The sequence below is a fragment of the Choristoneura fumiferana genome, chromosome 14 (genome assembly GCF_025370935.1).
Source record: "Choristoneura fumiferana chromosome 14, NRCan_CFum_1, whole genome shotgun sequence".
In the NCBI taxonomy this organism is placed as follows: domain Eukaryota; kingdom Metazoa; phylum Arthropoda; class Insecta; order Lepidoptera; family Tortricidae; genus Choristoneura; species Choristoneura fumiferana.
This window is the reverse complement of record NC_133485.1, coordinates 17,819,308-17,829,911: the sequence shown is the minus strand read 5'-3', so window position 1 is coordinate 17,829,911 and position 10,604 is coordinate 17,819,308. Positions and strand designations below refer to the sequence as shown.

At 38.2% G+C, this 10,604-nt stretch overlaps 1 protein-coding gene across 1 annotated transcript in view; it reads right to left on the bottom strand.

Annotated features, from left to right (window-relative positions):
* Positions 1–6,802: 6,802 nt before the first annotated feature.
* LOC141435340 (E3 ubiquitin-protein ligase Nedd-4-like) overlaps positions 6,803–10,604 on the bottom strand; it is a gene marked incomplete in the record, with an annotated part of 86,555 nt that continues 82,753 nt past the window's right edge. The window contains 1 exon segment of the mRNA XM_074098047.1: positions 6,803–10,269.

Below are 10,604 nucleotides of genomic sequence, written 5' to 3'. Positions count from 1 at the left end.
GCAAAGTCGGGAGTTTTCCAATTTTTTGTTGGTTAGGTTATTGTCTTAGAATTTCTCCCTACCTACAAGTAGTGAAAAAACTCACCTGTAGATATTTTTAACACTTACCTTACTTATCATTACTTACCTTACCTTCAACACAGACGTTAATATTATCATACATGCAATACAATGTACCTAGAGTAATTAAAATGTCCGTAATCTGTACAATTCCAAAATACGAGATCCACGGATGTTTTTCACATAATCTGGTCTGTCGAGGTGTTTCGGCAGGAAAAGCCTTGGCAGACGTATATATTCCTGAAATGAAGGTTCATACCTACCGACTGGAATTGGTTTCCTGCTGGTATCAAATGGGTATATTTAGGGGTCCCCATGGTCGCCTTTAAGTCCGTCTGCCGAGCACTTTCGGCAAAAAAAATACTGTCAGATTTCGCTTTTCTGTATCTACCAGTAAATTTTTAACTGATGCCATGACTATTATATCAGTATCAGACAGATGGGTTAAGGAACACCCCATTTTCGCACCGGAAATGACTTTCTTTTTTTTACTTTCGGCAAGTTCCGTCATGGCATGCTATGACTATTATATCAGTATCAGACAGATGGGTTAAGGAACACCCCATTTTCGCACCGGAAATGACTTTCTTTTTTTTACTTTCGGCAAGTTCCGTCGTGGCAGACTATTAAATTCGGACTTAGCATCACTTTTATGGGAAACCATTGTGCATTTCATCACGGTATCAAGGTACGAAATTTTGCAGTCGGCACTCCATCTTGTATGAGAAACATCCATGCAAACTTTCATGTCTCTAGTCCCAGCAGTTGAAGATTTGGGATTTTACATGGATCCCGTGGGATTTATTTATCACCCGACTGCCCAAAGGAGGGTTATGTTTTTTCGAGCGTGTGTACTATCGAACCAATTGAATCGTGGCCCACTGTGGAACCTTTTCTTAGAAAAAGTCATAGTGACTCGCATTACCTGACAAGGGAATTCATTGTGACAGTTATTGCGAGACCTTTCTAACGGTGGGTCAGGACTCAAATGGTTCGACTGTATATGAGTATGGTATGTATGTATGTATGTATATTATGGCAATTTCTTCAGTCCTCGCTATAGCCTAAGAGTCTGGACGGATTTCGACATACGAGTCAATATATTTTTACCCAAGTCAAATTTTTGATTTATGAACATCAAACTTTAAGTATGTCATTTATCGAATCAGGCGTTACTTTGCGGAGGTCCATATCAATGAACTAAAATAATTTCCTTGCTCACCCGCGACCCTACACAGTGAGGAGGTGGAGGAACTGCATGAACACGCATATTTTGCATAAGCTTAGCTATTGTAAGGTCGCGGGTGAGCAAGGAAATTATTTTAGTTCATTTTTAAGTATGTCATTTATGATAGAGTTTGTTTTAAAATTACAATAAGTCATTTATAAAGGACTCTGGGCGTTAGGAGGTTATTCAATTTAGTCTATAACAAGCCCTTGCTCCTCAATGGTTAATACATAGTAGATACCGACTTGAAATTTGGTACGGATATGCAGTTTAAATGTCAATGCAAATACAGTCAACAAAAAGTACAGTCAGCAAAAGGAGCTTGTATTAAAAATAAAATTTATGTCAGAAACTTATTCACAGTTGCTTTTCATAAATCGTAAACGAAGACCGCGGTGTAATTTTTACGAATTCCAATGGGAATAGTAAAATCCCAGATCTGATCGGTCACGCGAGCAAAGGCCCTGATAAGAACTAGGCTTGTACTGATCTCATTAAAGATTATGAATAAAAAAAACTGCACGCAATTGTCATTATCATTATGATGACATGGCATCCGTAACTTAATTGCAACAATACGAGAAAACAACAAAAGAATCACATGGTACAATAAATTACTGGTTATTGATGGAAACATTATAATTCGAAGACTACCTATTAACAACCGGTGTCTACTCACGGGCTTATCCCAAATTCTACCGATTTTTCTTACAGCTTCCCAACTCAACACATGCCCAGCTCCATTTTACCTTAAAGGTCTCTGTTAGATACGACGACGAGCAAAGCGAGGATGAGTAACTAGTAATGTTCATAGATGTCAATGCTAGAAGGAACTGCGACTCTTATAGAAATGAGAATCGTTAGAAACGGGAATTTGAACAAATAGAAACCTGTAGAAATGGGCAACTGTAGAAACGAGAATATGTAGAAATAGGAACCTGTACCTACAAAATGAGAATCCCTGCATTTGGTACCTAATCTGTAGAATTGAGAATCTGTAGACACAGGAATGTGTAGAAATAGGAACCTGTAGAAATAAAAGGGAACAAAACTATTCATGTAGTCATTTGTAGGCCATTTATGAGCTTATGAGCCAATTAGATAGAATTTTTGGCAACTAGTTAGAGGCTACGGACGTCACTAAAAGGCAGATAAATTGTTATAGCATACGTTTACCGCAAAAAAAGCAATAGAAAAACAGAAAAAATCTGATGCAAATGTGATCTGCGTCAGCGAGAGACTACAGGTTTCGTTTACCTAGTATATACTAGCTGCTGTTGTCGGCTTTGTTTTCGAAGAATTCGTTTATTGCTATGACTGATATGAGTAGGATTAAATTTAAAGAACGATCCAATGTACGAAAAAAGCCGTGCTGGCCTAGTGGTTTGACCTGTGGCCTCTCAAGCAGAGGATCATGGGTTCAAACCCCAGCTCGCACCTCTGAGTTTTACGAAATTCATGTGCGAAATTAACACGAGTTTAAAAAATCGTGAGGAAATCTCTCGGAAATCTGCACAAACCTGCGAAGTTAATTCAATGGTGTGTGTGAAATCCCCAATATGCATTGGGCCCGCGTAGGAACTACAGCCCAAGCCCTCTCATTTTGAGAGGAGGCCTGTGCCCAGCAATGGGACGTATATAGGCTGGGATGATGAATAAATAAATAAAATAAATATCACGGGACAATTCACACCAATTGACCTAGTCCCAAAGTAAGCTTAGCAAGGCTTATGTTATGGGTACTAAGCAACGGATAAATATAATTATATATAGATATAGATACATACTTAACTACATATTAAACACCCAAGACCCGAGAACAAACATTCGTATTTTTCATCCAAATATCTGCCACGACACGGGAATGTAGGTGTTAAAATGATTTATAGTCTCTGTTCAAGTCTTTGACCTCCACGGTTTCCCGGATCCGAAATGCCAGTGAGTGTCTTTCTTTTCCGGCTACAAATAAATGAAATTAAATCGAAGCATCGCTGCGAAAACAGACCAAGGAGGGTAGGTTTGTTTGGCGCGTAAGAGGTTGAAATGCTATTGAAATGGCATGTAGGTACTAATTGAAATCATGCGTCACTGTGATTACGACGCGTATCCGTGGCAAATCCGTGGTGTTTTCATTGAATCAGTTCAGACAGTTTCTGTTAAAAATTTTTTTTTTAATAAGAACAAGCTTTTTTGTGGACTGGACTTTTTGGGGTTATTCCCACCTGTTACCACCAATTTGATATCACTGGTAACAGGTGGGATTTTTTTTCCACAAACAAAGCGTACAAATATACTCAGCCGCACAAAATTTGGCCTACTCTACATACAAAATTGAAGGTTGCCAGGAAGAGATCGCTCTTAAGCGATATATTGCAGGTGGTAGGACCTTGTGCAAGGTCCGCCCGGATTGCTACCACCATCTTGCTCGCTAATCCTGCCGTGAAGCAGCAGTGCTTGCATTGTTGTGTTTCGGCGTGGAGAGTAAGACAGCCGGTGAAATTACTGGCACGTGAGGTATCCCATCTTAGGCCTCTAGGTTGGCAACGCGTCTGCAATACCCCTGGTGTTGCAGATGTTTATGGGCGGTGGTGATCTCTTACCATCAGGAGACCCACTTGCTCGTTTGCCATCCAGTCGTATAAAAAAAAAAAATATTGCTTTTATAATACTTTTGCTCTTATATGTGACAGTGTCCAAGACATTTTTGCTAGTTTGGCCGCCTATTGTTTACCTTGTAAATTTCTCTGTGTACCTGTTTTCTGTACCTATCGCTTACTATTTCTGGTGTGCAATAAAGAGTAATTGTATTGTATTGTACTTATTGTAAAATTAGGTACCTATTACTGCACACATTTGAGGGCCATATTTTTGCCGCTCAGTATATTTAGTTTAGTTTTGGAGCTGTGGTGGCCTAGTGGTTTGACCTATCGCCTCTCAAGCTGAGGGTCGTGGGTTCAAACCCCGGCTCGTACCTCTGAGTTTTTCGAAATTCATGTGCGGTATTACATTTGAAATTTACCACGAGCTTTGCGGTGAAGGAAAACATCGTGAGGAAACCTGCACAAACCTGCGAAGCAATTCAATGGTGCGTGTGAAGTTCCCAATCCGCACTGGGCCCGCGTGGGAACTACGGCCCAAGCCCTCTCATTCTGAGAGGAGGCCTGTGCCCAGCAGTGGGACGTATATAGGCTGGGATGATGATGATGATGATATTTAGTTTTATTGTTAACTAGCTGGTGCCCGCGACTCCGTCCGCGTAGAATCCATTTATCCCTATCCCGCGGGAACTATCCAATTTTCCTAGATAAAAATTATCCTATGTCCATCCCCGGGACTCAAACTATCTGTTTTTTTTTCCTGTTGCCCCCCGTCTTAACTTAAGTGAACTAGAAAGTGATGGATAGGAAATTTCTCCGAATTCCATACATATTGGGGAAGTGACGGTAGGGGAGATTGAGCTAGCCATGAAGCAGTTGAAATCGAAGAGTGCGGTGGGGCCTGATATATATTTTTTTTTATTCGACTGGATGGGAAACGAGCAAGAGGGTCTCCTGATGGCAAGAGATCACCACCGCCCACAAACAGGGGTATTGCAGATGCGTTGCCAACCTAGAGGCCTAAGATATATACCTCAAGTGCCAGTAATTTCACCGGCTGTCTTACTCTCAAATTCAAATTCAAATGATTTATTCAGTAAATAGGCCGCAATGGGCACTTTTACACGTCATTTTTTTTAAACTACCAGCGCTTTCGGAAAGACCATCACTGCCAAGAAGAATGCGCCGCAAGAAACAACACTTTTAAGACAACCTGGTTAAGATCGCGGGATTGCGGTGGATCCGAAAAGTACAAGACCAGTCTGAGTGGAGAGCCTTGGGGGAGGCCTATGTCTAGCAGTGGACGTCTTTCGGCTGACATGATGATGATGATGATGAAACTTAGCTGTTATAGTTTTCCTTGAAAGTTTGATATACTTACTACCATCATGAATTTTTTCAATTTTTTCCACCCACCGGTTTAGATTTCAGAGGGGGGGGGGACGCTAGATTTTGAATGAATCGAAAAATCGTTTTAGCAAACCCCTAATGGTTTTAAAAGACCAATCCTACGATACCTCACACCATAGGGTTGGATGAAAAAAAAAACACCCCCACTTTACGACTATGGGAGGTAGCCTAAAAAAATTTTTTTTATTTTTTTATTGTACCATTTTGTCGGCATAGTGGCATAGTTTACATATTGATAGTCTCTGAGCAAAGCCGCGGACGGACGGACGGACAGACAGACAGACAGAAAACTATAAGGCGAAACTATAAGGGTTCCGTTTTTGCCATTTTTGCTCCGGAACCCTAAAAAGCACGACAAATACTAATTTATCCGGCAAAATACGATGGGAAAACATTATTCATTAGATCTGCATATAGGAGACCACTACTCTCTGATAACTTGCTGATATTTTAACTAAGAGATATATTTCCAAGCGGCCAAGGCACAAAACAGGTAGGTACAGAAGTCAATCACATGTATGTGGTGTGAGGAGTGTGGTATGCGTGTATTGAAGCGTGATCAGATGATGTGTACCTAGTGCCATCCACGAAGACGCGTGATTTTGTCAAAATTAGCCATTAATGACATTGTAATAAGAACCACGGCACGCGTCATCGTGAATGAATCTACCTATACGTTTGAATTTGAACGAAGAATGTATACAGCAGGGCTACTACGAAACTCGAAACTTGAAGTTCGTGTCGCGCGGTCCCTCTGTCACTTATACTATTTAATACTAAATTTAATAGCGAGAGGGACCGCACGACACAAACTTCGAGTTTCGAGTTTCGTAGTAGCCCTGCTCTATGTATGTACTTCACTTTTCATACCTACGCTGGGCCGTCGCTCTAGGGTTGTCAACGTTGTCAATTATGGCTTATGCACAAAAAACTATCGTGTTAGTGGCACTAGAATCTAGTTTTTGGATTTATTGTTGAGAATGAAACGGGAAGAATGGAAATATCAGTTAATAATAACTAAAATATGTTAATTTTAATGTCATGTGTGTGTGGTAACACTGGTAGCTTAAAAAACGACAATTCACCGTTTAATGTTGAATTTAAACAACCGTCCACTAAACAGTAATAATAATTTTTTTTGTTGCTCCATTATTGCACAAAAAGTTCACAGACGCGTGTCTCAAGCGGATGGCACTCGCGCTCGCACTGGTCCCAACCGATCCGAGATGTCATGTCCGTGAGCAGTGTCTCTGTGTGCGTTGCTCGAGCGCACTTTGTATGTAGATTGACTTCTGTACCTATCAGTTTTGTGGCCAAGGTGATAAAAATTTCGAAACATGACCTCTAATACCTTAACAATATAGTGCATGTGCCGATGTTTTTGACCACCTTGGCCGCTCTGAAATATTAGATGGCGACTGTACGTACATTAATAAATGCATCCCTTGTGAAGTGAAGCGCCCGTCGAATGTATCCTCTATTACGGAATTGTTTATAAAAAAAACAATAAATTGATAACTTTTTATTTGCATGAATTTTTCAATTGTTTTTATACTATTTACAGGATAATATTCATAATATTATAATAAAAACATTACTATTAGAGCAACCTTCATTGTTCATTGCTTACTCGATTGCGTACAGCAACACTGCTAACAAACATGCCCAACGTTTAGTTTGCAACCTCGATTTTTTTTATAATCATCTGTAGCAAAGGCCACGGGGTACATATTATTAAAGACGCTTGTATTTTTTTTAAAATAATGCTTCAATTACATCCACACCTGCTTGTTAACTATGATGTGGACGCATGAACATGTCAACGCTATCACAGGCGTTTCAGAATAATTTAAAAAAATATAATACAAGCGTCTTTCTAACTGACTCGATACTCGAGTTTTAAAATAAATAAATTACCAAAAAATTTTAGGCATTCTCGTTTGACAGGCAAAAAAAAAACAGCGGAGGCTCAATAATAAAATGAACACGACCCTATAGCCTAGCGCTTAAGAGTGTGTTCAGGTATTTTAGGTCTATTTACCTTTTGATGACACCACAAATTTACTAGATAAAAATAGGGACTCATTCGACTGTTTTATTGAAGAGTAAACTCTAGATCCAGGAATTTAGAGTTGTAGTTTCAATGTATATTTTTTTAACCCCTATCGCGCCTTATGATCAGGGCTTGAAGACGGTACTTTTGATCTAGTTTCAAATACTACTGGTACCGAAACCAAACAAAAGCGGTACATACCGGTACTTTGGTATCCCCTTCAGGGATGCCCATGGTTTTTTATCATAGGATGCTCGACGGGATTTAATCTTAAATTGAAATTACGTTTAGAAAAATCGTAAACTGGCGATACACTCTTGAAGAGCTACCACACCATATGCAAAAGAAATAGTTAAGAAAAATAAATAGATTAAAAAAAAGATGGTAGAGTAGTTTGATTTACTGAAACTAGAGTTATTTGGAACCTCTTGTAAATATTGTAGTGCCATTCCAACCCTAAACCGGCTTATAAATGAAAAGCCCCCAATCCTGAATACATTTTTAACAAAATACTTTTAACGCTTTTATGAGCTTTTAAAATAATAATTAAGTAACTATCGATACAGTAAATCATATCTTATTGACTTAGTTAATTAAATATAATACAGGGTGTAAACAATTGCTCGCTAAACTATCATTTTTACATGATTTCACTCCATCAAATGGAGAAAACAAAATCTCGGGGCAATCTAAAGCTCATCAACGTGATATAGCAATTTTTTACACCTTATACAAATTATGTACATTGTGTAATATGAAAATATATTTCTTTATTTCTATAACAAAAGCAAAAAAAACTGATATCAAATCTATAGAGGACGCAAAATATGTAATAACATCATAATAGTTCAGTGACAAGTCAATATAATTATCTTATCTAACTTATTGTATAATTATACTCTATATCAAGGCAATGGAATTATTAAAACAAATTTAAAGCGACAGAGTCCTTCGTGACAACTCGAAGTCATTAAGTCATAATAACCATTATATCCGTCTCTTTCCTTTAGCATAAAATCTAAAAGGGACATAAGATCAACATTTTTTTTTGTTAGTCTTGACGTAAGCCCGCACCACTTGAGGCTGCACTTTGGGGCAAGAGCGTTACCGATTAGGATATTGAGGTCGACCTTCCTGCTTAGTACTGAAGAATAGACCTTAAAAGACCTCAAAAAAGCATTGAGTATGTACAACACGAGAGCACTGACACATGTGAGTCCGAAACACATGACGATTAATTCACATTTATGGCAAGGCGCCTGTTTCTATACCTGAGACTTTTAAAGGGTTAATTTCATCTACTATAACATTTCAATGAGGGTTCCTTGACAGGCGAAAATATCGCTAGATGGCGTTAGTATCGAAATGTCCGTTTGACGTCAATCTTGCTTGCGATTGGCTGATTGTTATTTAACCAATCATTGACGTGACAGAAATGTCAATGTTGTAAAACGGACTTCACGATACTGCCGCAGACTAGTCTGTCACGAAAGCTCTCATTTAAACCTAAAAAGAGAAAGTAAGCCATTTTGAAAAGTCATATATCAGTTCTCTGAAGACGACGAAAATTAAAATGCACAGCTTTTAAGACACAAAAATACTATACTACTTCAAACTCGTATAATTTTTCGGACGGAAAAAAAACTTTTTAAATGAATTGACACATAAACCTACCGCTTGGAGATAAGCGAAATTGACATTTATATTGGGGAAACGCTATGATAAATAACTCCATACAGAAGTTCTAAACCCATAGACAAATTTGGTGGAGATGCTGGGATTTCAAATAAATTCCAATGCTGATAAAATACACCCGTCTCCATCCTTCGCAAGCAAACGATAAAGACAAGACATAATTTGATTAAAATTAGGTTTATATAGGAAAATTTCTTACAATCATTTGACAATAAAACTTAACAAGCTACCAAATATTAAAATGAATACACGTCGCTCAAGTTTTTATTCATTCTAGCACTTCTTGATAACGGACCACGGATTAGTCCGAAGCTGTCGCGCATATCCATGTATTCTATTTTAACATCTTAAGTCTCACTGTACTAAATTCTAAATGTCAGTATTCAACACTCATAAGACTTTATTGCGTTTATTACATCCTAAGTGGATTTTTCCTATTTTCATAGCTAAGCCACTGTAATCAGAATCGTAGTTTAGATAATGAACGCACATGAGCGTGTACCAACAATAAAAAGCCAGCAAAATGGCAACGTATAAGTCACAGTATAAACATACACAGTAAGTGATTTACGATCGCTAAGTGCATATTTGGCATGATGTTTGTGACTCATTTACTAGTTTTACAGTGTGGTTAAGGCATGAGATACTAAATGCTAGCATAAACCTCGCATGTAGATAAGTAACGGTAAACTATCTAGATTTATATTGCTTTGAGTTTTACAGTCAGGTATAATTTGTTTTCGCACGCTCTTCCAAAGTACTTAACTGAGTTTTTTACAAAATAATTAAATGCTGATAAAAAGAAATGGCACTTCGATGGCTCCGTCTTGTATGCATTTTTTACGAAAACAAAATATACATTTTTCTTTTAAAGAAAACAGTCGTAGTATTGGATTTTGTAGTTAATAAATAACATCAAGGCAGTTTCCAGCTAAGGCATATTAAAAATCGGACTATAATCCACTTTTTCACACAATACGTTCTGCATTTTAAAGATCACTTAAAAATGTTATATGAAGATATCCTTTTAAAATATACGAATTTGAATATTTCTATTTGAATCTTAAGCTTATGTATGCGAGTTGTTATAACAGCCAATATTAAATAATCTGACCCAATATTCCTTTAAAATAACGCTGGAGTCGAGCCACAATCTTTACGTAGCGTGTTACGCTAGGCCGCAGGAGTTATCAGAGCTCACAGATATTGCATCACTTTCTCACGCGCTGCGAAAGAGAGATAGAATACAATTCGCGGCAGGGTGTAACTAAAATCAACGTCGAAACGTGGACAGAGCTTTAACAGCTTTAGTGGCATCCTGTATAGCGCTAGTATACGTGTTCTCTAGGAGCTCTGCTGTGTTGAACTAGGCTATTATTATTGGGCTGCGATCAGAATGGGATTTTGAACGTCAGATGCTAGCCTGTTACCAGTACAGTGTAATCCGTTTTGTACGACTTCGCATTTCACAACCAACCATTTTCAGCGACGTAATTACCTATAGGCATGTTTGGTTTTAATATGAGCAACCATGAAAGTACATCCGTTCGTTAAGTACGGC